Raw genomic sequence first — 8227 nt, forward strand, 5'->3', positions numbered from 1 at the left:
CAACACTGGTTGACTACTCCTGGCTAATATTTCCGTCCCGGAGGTAGCACGAACTAGCCTGGGGCTAGCCCATGCTAGACCCATCTCCCAGCTCACTCCTGGACTATAATACCCGGACCCCTTCTACTGCAGGTACGGAGCACGGAACTCCGCCGACCCTCTACGACTGGAATTCCGACATAGTCTGCCCGAGGATTCCAACAGTCCCCTCAGGCGCAATGTCCGCTGAAGGCCCATTCTGCTAGGCCTGCTAGCTAACTAGAGCTACTTGGATCCCTACTAATTCCACGACTGGTCTATCGACGTCACCGCACGAAGAGGCAAAAACAGACTTACCCCCATCGCGACATCCCCCATAGGCTAACTTGCTAGCCCCGGTCTGCTAACTGCTAGCTTGCCTGCCCCGGTCTGCTAACTGCTAGCTTGCCTGCCCCGTTCTGCTAACTGCTAGCTTGCCTGCACTGGTCTGCTAACTGCTAGCCCCTACTAACTGCTTGCTTGCTAACCCGGTCTGATAACTGCTTGCTTGTTTAGTCCTGGCCTACTAACTGTTAGCGTGTTAGCATCGGCCTGCTAACTGTCTGAATCGCCTTGTCCCCAGTCAGCCCAACCACTCACTGGACCCATATATATGTTCACTTGGCTACGCATGCCTCTCTCTAATATCGATATGCCTCGTCCATTACTGTCCTGGTTAGTGATTACTGCCTTATTTCACTGTAGAGCCTCTAGCCCTGCTCAATACGCCTTAACCAACCATGTTGTTCCACCTCCTACATATGCGATGACATCCCCTGGTTTAAAGAGAGACTATATCTAGTCTAGAGACTATATCTCTCTCATCATTACTCAATGCCTAGTTTTACCTCCAATGTACTCACATCCTACCATACCTTTGTCTGTACACTATGCCTTGAAACTATGCTATCGTGCTCAGAAACATGCTCCTTTTACTCTCTGTTCCGAACATGCTAGACGGCCAGTTCGTATAGCATTTAGCCGTACCCTTATCCTACTTCTACTCTGTTCCTCTGGTGATGTAGAGGTTAATCCAGGTCCTGCAGTGCCTAGCTCCACTTCCACTCCCCAGGTGCTCTCATTTGTTGACTTCTGTAACCGTAAAAGCCTTGGTTTCATGCATGTTAACATTAGAAGCCTACTCCCTAAGTTTGTTTTATTCACTGCTTTAGCACACTCTGCCAACCCGGGTGTCTTAGCCGTATCTGAATCCTGGCTTAGGAAACCCACCAAAAACCCTGAAATCTACATTGCTAACTACAACATTTTCTGCCAAGATAGAACTGCCAAGATAGAACTGCGGTGTTGCAATCTACTGCAAAGATAGCCTGCAGAGTTCTGTATTACTATCCAAGTCTGTACCCAAACAATTCAAGCTTCTAGTTATAAAAATGCACCTTTCCAGAAACAAGTCTCTCACTGTTGCCGCTTGCTATAGACCTCCCTCTGCCCCTCAGCTGTGCCCTCGATACCATATGGGAATTGATTGCCCCCCATATATCTTCTGACTCATGCTACTAGGTGACCTAAACTGAGACATGCTTAACACCCCGGCCATCCTATAATCCAAGCTTGATGCCCTCATTCTCACACAAATTATCAATGAACCTACCAGGTACAACTCCAAATCCGTAAACATGGGCACCCTCATAGATGTCATCCTAACTAACTCGCCCTCCAGACTCACTTCTGCTGTTTTCAATCAAGATCTCAGCGATCACTGCCTCATTGCCTGCATCCGTAATGGGTCTGTGACCAAACGACCACCCCTCATCACTGTCAAACGCTCCCCAAAACACTTCTGCGAGCAGTTCTTTCTAATTGACCTGGCTGGGATATCCTGGAATGACATTGACCTCATCCGGTCAGTAGATGATGCCTGGCTATTCTTTAAAAGTGCCTTCTTCACCATCTTAAATAAGCATGCCCCATTCAAAAAAATTAGATCCAGGAATAGATATAGTCCTTGGTTCACTCCAGACCTGTCTGCCCTTGACCAGCACAAAAACATCCTATGGCGTTCTGCATTAGCATCGATCAGCCCCTGTGATATGTAACTTTTCAGGGAAGTTAGGAACAAATATACACAGGCAGTTAGGAAAGCTAAGTCTAGCTTTTTCAAACAGAATATTTGCATCCTGTAGTACTAACTCAAAAAAGTTCTGGGACACTGTAACATCCATGGAGAATAAGAGCACCTCCTCCCAGCTGCCCACTGCTCTGAGGCTAGGAAACACTGTCACCACCGATAAATCCACTATAATTGAGAATTTCAATAAGCATTTCTTTGCGGCTGGCCATGCTTTCCACCTGGCTACCCCTACCCCGGTCAACTGCCCGGCTCCTTCCACAGCAATCTGCCAAAGCCCCCACCATTTATCCTTCAGCCAAATCCAGATAGCTGATGTTCTGAAAGAGCTGAAAAATCTGGACCCCTACAAATCAGCCGGACTAGACAATCTGGACCCTCTCTTTCTAAAATGATCTGCCGAAATTGTTGCAACCCCTATTACTAGCCTATTCAACCTCTCTTTCGTATCGTCTGAGATTCCCAAAGATTTGAAAACTGCTGCGGTCATCCCCCTCTTCAAAGGGGGTGACACTCTAGACCCAAACTGCTACAGACCTATATTTATTCTACCCTGTCTTTCTAAGGTCTTCAAAAGCCAAGTTAACAAACAGATTACCGACCATTTCGAATCCCACCGTACCCTTCTCCGCTATGCAATCTGGTTTCAGAGCTGGTCAGAGTGCACCTCAGCTACACTCAAGGTTCTAAACGACATCATAACCGACTCTGTCAATCACCACATTCTTATTGGCAAACTCGACAGCCTTGGTTTCTCAAATGATTGCCTCTCCTGGTTTACCAACTACTTCTCAGACAGAGTTTGGTGTGTCAAATATGAGTGCCTGTTGTCCAGACCCCTGGCAGTCTCTATGGGGGTGCCACAGGGTTCAATCCTCGGGCTGACTCTCTTCTCTGTATACATCAATAATGTTGCTCTTGCTGCTGCTGATTCTCTGATACACCTCTACGCAGACGACACCATTCTGTATACTTCTGGCCGCTCTTTGGACACTGTGTTAACTAACCTCCAGACGAGCTTCAATGCCATACAACTCACCTTCCATGGCCTCCAACTGCTCTTAAATGCAAGTAAAACTAAATGCATGCTATTCAACCGATCACTGCCCGCACCTGCTCGCCCATCCAGCATCACTACTCTGGACGGCTCTGACTTAGAATACGTGGACAACTACAAATACCTAGGTGTCTGGTGAGACTGTAAACTCTCCTTCCAGACTCACATTAAGCATCTCCAATCCAAAATTAAATGTAGAATCGGCTTCCTATATCGCAACAAAGCATCCTTCACTCATGCTGCCAAACATACCCTCGTAAAACTGAAAACTGACCATCCTACCGATCCTCGACTTCGGTGATGTCTTCTATAAAATAGCCTCCAACACTCTACTCAACAAACTGGATGCAGTCTATCACAGTGCCATCCGTTTTGTCACCAAAGCCCCATACACTATAACCACCATTGCGACCTGTACGCTCTTGTTGGTTGGCCCTCGCTTCATACCTGTCGCCAAACCCACTGGCTACAGGTTATCTTCAAGTCTCTGCTAGGTAAAGCCCCGCCTTATCTCAGCTCACTGGTCACCATAGCAGCACCCACTCATAGCACGCGCTCCAGCATGTATATCTGACTGGTCACCCCCAAAGTCAATTCCTCATTTGGTTGTCTTTCCTTCCAGTTCTCTGCTGCCAATGACTGGAACAAACTGCAAAAATCTCTGAAGCTGGAGCCTCATATCTCCCTCACTAGCTTTAAGCGCCCGATGTCAGAGCAGCTCACAGATCACTGCACCTGTACATAGCCCATCTGTAAACAGCCCATCTATCTACCTACCTCATCCCCATACTGGTATTTATTTATTTATTTATCTTGCTCCTTTGCACCCCAGTATCTCTACTTGCACATTCATCTTCTGCTCATCTACCATTCCCGTGTTTAATTGCTATATTGTAATTACTTTGCCACCATGGCCTATTTATTGCCTTAACTCCCTTATGTTACCTCATTTGCACACACTGTATAGAGACTCTTTGTTTTCGTTTGTTCTACTGTATAATTGACTTTGTTTTGTTTATTCCATGTTTATCTCTGTGTTGTTGTATGTGTCGAATTGCTATGTTATATCTTGGCCAGGTTGCAGTTGCAGCCTACCTGGTTAAATAAAGTTTTTTTTTAAAAGGGGTATTCAGATTTTTTTGTGCGGATATATTGTAGATTCCATCTAAATTGTCAGCATCATTTCTAATCCCCCTCATATTTTTTGGTGTGTGTGTGTGTACAGACACCTTTGAAGTCGGAAGTTTACATACACCTTAGCCAAATACATTTCAACTCAGTTCTTCACAATTTCTGACATTTAATCCTAGTAAAAATTCCCCGTTTTAGGTCAGTTAGGATCACCACTTTATTTTAAGAATGTGGGTCAAAAGTTTTGAGTAGCCTTCCACAAGCTTCCCACAATAAGATGGGTGAATTTTGGCCTGTTCCACCGGACAGAGCTGGTGTAACTGAGTCAGATTTGTAGGCCTCCTTGCTCGCACACGCTTCTTCAGTTCTGCCCACAAATGTTCTATGGGATTGAGGTCAGGGCTTTGTGATGGCCCCTCCAATAGGACTTTGTCCTTAAGCCATTTTACCACAATTTTGGAAGTATGCTTGGGGTCATTGTCCATTTGGATGACCCATTTGCTACCAAGCTTTAACTTTCTGACGTCTTGAGATGTTGCTTCAATATATCCACATAATCCCCCCCCATGATGCCATCTATTTTGTGAAGTGCATCAGTCCTTCCTGCAGCAAAGCACCCCCACAAAATGATGCTGCCACCCCCGTCCCTCACGGTTGGGATGGTGTTCTTCAGCTTGTAAGCCTCCCCCTTTTTCCTCCAAACATAACGATGGTCATTATGGACAAACAGTTCTGTTTTTGTTTCATCAAATCAAATGTATTTATATAGCCCTTCTTACATCAGCTGATATCTCAAAGTGCGGTACAGAAACCCAGCCTAAAACCCCAAACAGCAAGCAATGCAGGTGCAGAAAAACAGTATCTTGGAAAAACTCCCTAGAAAGGCCAAAATCTAGGAAGAAACCTAGAGAGGAACAAGGCTATGTGGGGTGGTCAGTCCTCTTCTGGCTGTGCCGGGTGGAGATTATAACAGAACATGGCCAAGATGTTCAAATGTTCATAAATGACCAGCATGGTCAAATAATAATAATAATCACAGTAGTTGTTGAGGGTGCAGAAAGTTAGCACCTCAGGAGTAAATGTCAGTTGTCTATTCATAGCCGATCATTAAAAGTATCTCTACCGCTCCTGCGGTCTCTAGAGAGTTGAAAACAGCAGGTCTGGGACAGTTAGCACGTCCGGTGAACAGGTCAGGGTTCCATAGCCGCAGGCAGAACAGTTGAAACTGGAGCAGCAGCACGGCCAGGAGGACTGGGGACAGCAAGGCGTCATCATGCCAGGTAGTCCTGAGACATGGTCCTAGGGCTCAGGTCCTCCGAGAGAGAGAAAGAAAGAGAATTAGAGAGAGCATACTTAAATTCACACAGGACACCGGATAAGACAAGAGAAGTACTCCAGATATAACAAACTGACCCTAGCTCTCCGACACATCAGACCAGAGGATAGATATTTCTCCAAAAAGTAAGATCTTTGTCCCCTTGTGCAGTTGCAATCCGTAGTCTGGTTTTCTTATGGCGGTTTTGGAGCAGTGCCTTCTTCCTTGCTGAGCAGCATATCAGGTTATGTCGATATAGGACTCGTTTTACTGTGGATACAGATACTTTTGTAACTGTTTCCTCCAGCATCTTCACAAGTTCCTTTACTGTTGTTCTGGGATTGATTTGCACTTTTCGCACCACAGTAAGTTCATCTCTAGGAGACAGAACACGCCTCCTTCCTGATCGGTATGACAGCTGCATGGTCCCATGGTGTTTATACTTGCGTACTATTGTTTGTACAGATGAATGTGGTACCTTCAGGAGTTTGGAAATTGCTCCCAAGGATGAACCAGACTTGTGGAGGTCTACAATTATTTTTCTGAGGTCTTGGCTGATTTCTTTAGATTTTCCCTTGATGTCAAGCAAAGAGGCACTGAGATTGAAGGTAGGCCTCCAATTGACTCAAATTATGTCAATTAGTCTATCAGAAGCTTCTAAAGCCATGACATAATTTTCTGGAATTTTCCGAGCTGTTTAAAGGCACAGTCAATTTAGTGTATGTAAACGGACCCACTGGAATTGTAATATAGTGAATTATAAGTGAAATAATCTGTCTGTAAACAATTGTTGGAAAAATTACCTGTGTCATGCACCCAGTAGATGTCCTAACCGACTTGCCAAAACTATAATTTGTTAACAAGAAATTTGTGGAGTGTTTGAAAAACAAAAGATAACTTTATCCCATTACTCAAAAGTATGAAAGCAGATCTAATTAAATGGAACAATATTCCCATAAATCCTACAGGTAGAATAAACCTCTTCAGAATAGCATGGCTCCCAAAGTTTTAATATTTGTTCTCGGTAATATCAATTACCCCACCGAAGAGTATACTTGGTCATAAAGGAATTTTATATTTGCAAATAAAACTCATAGAATCAAATATTTAGTTTACTTCTCTTGCATTTAAGAGGAACATTGGGTACATATTGAAGATGAGGATACTCATCCCGAGAATCTTTTAACATGTCTAGTTTCTAAGGATAAAGCTAAGAACATTACAACTTCATAGTTAAGAACACTATAACAATATAGAAGAAAAAGAAACCTACTATACAATAACCAATATCACTCACTAAAGGCATAACCCTATGGAACAATCCTTGGACAGCAAAAGGAAAGGAGGACCAAGGCACGCTTCATATAATTGATTAAAATGCCTTTATTAGTATGGCATGTTCAATAGAAACAACAAAGTTTTTTTTAAACCGACGCGTTTTGGCTGCATGGCCTTTGTCAGGACGTACTCCCTGACGAAGGCCATGCAGACGAAATGCGTCGGTTTAAAAAACTTTGTTTCTATTGAACATGCCATACTAATGAAGGCATTTTAATTAATTATATGAAGTGCCTTGGTCCTCTTTTCCTTTTGATGACCAATTTACCCCTTTTACCAAAGAGCACCTTCTATCTACCAAAATGTACTATTATGTACCTTAGTAGCGCTTCCCTTCCTCCTCTTTCAATCCTTGGATAGCTTTTGAGAATTCAATTATAAATTTGTCCATGTGGAATACTGAAGGCATAGAAACCATAAATATATTTCACAGAATTAAGAAGGAATTTTGGTCTGACCAAATGTAGATATTTTAAAATACAAGCAACTTAAAAGTTTCATATCAAGAAATTCCTATTTGAAATCTTGTGGACTTCAGAGTAATCTTGAGGGAAACCTATTTGAGTCAGAGAATAGGTAAGCTATAAAACCTTGCAGAGAGCCTATTCAACTGGCAATCTCTTAGAATCTTTTTTAACTCCTGGAAACAATACATCAAAATAACTGATGATGGCACAAGGTGAGGGAATTTTGGAACATAACTAATGGAATTATAGTTATCCAGTTTAAACTAATGTATGGAATTGATTACGCAGGCAAAGATCCTGTCCTGTCTTGAGTGTTGTCCTGTCTTGAGGGTTGCCCCCCCCCCCCCTTGGGTTGTGCCATGGCGGAGATCTTTGTGGGCTATACTCGGCCTTGTCTCAGGATGGTAAGTTGGTGGTTGAAGATATCCCTCTAGTGGCTAGTGGTGCGAGGGCTGTGCTTTGGCAAAGTGGGTGGGGTTATATCCTTCCTGTTAGGCCCTGTCCGGGGGTATCATCGGATGGGGCCACAGTGTCTCCTGACCCCTCCTGTCTCAGCCTCCAGTATTCATGCTGCAGCAGTTTATGTGTCGGGGGGCTAGGGTCAGTTTATTATATCTGGAGTACTTCTCCTGTCTTATCCGGTGTCCTGTGTGAATTTAAGTATGCTCTCTCTAATTCTCTCTTTCTCTCTTTCTTTGTCTCTCTTGGAGGACCTGAACCCCAGGACCATGCCTCAGGACTACCTGGCATGAGGACTCCTTGATGTCCCCAGTCCAGCTGGCTGTGCTGCTGCTCCAGTTTAAACTGTTCAG

Source organism: Oncorhynchus gorbuscha, linkage group LG25 (assembly GCF_021184085.1).
Source record: "Oncorhynchus gorbuscha isolate QuinsamMale2020 ecotype Even-year linkage group LG25, OgorEven_v1.0, whole genome shotgun sequence".
Taxonomy (NCBI): domain Eukaryota; kingdom Metazoa; phylum Chordata; class Actinopteri; order Salmoniformes; family Salmonidae; genus Oncorhynchus; species Oncorhynchus gorbuscha.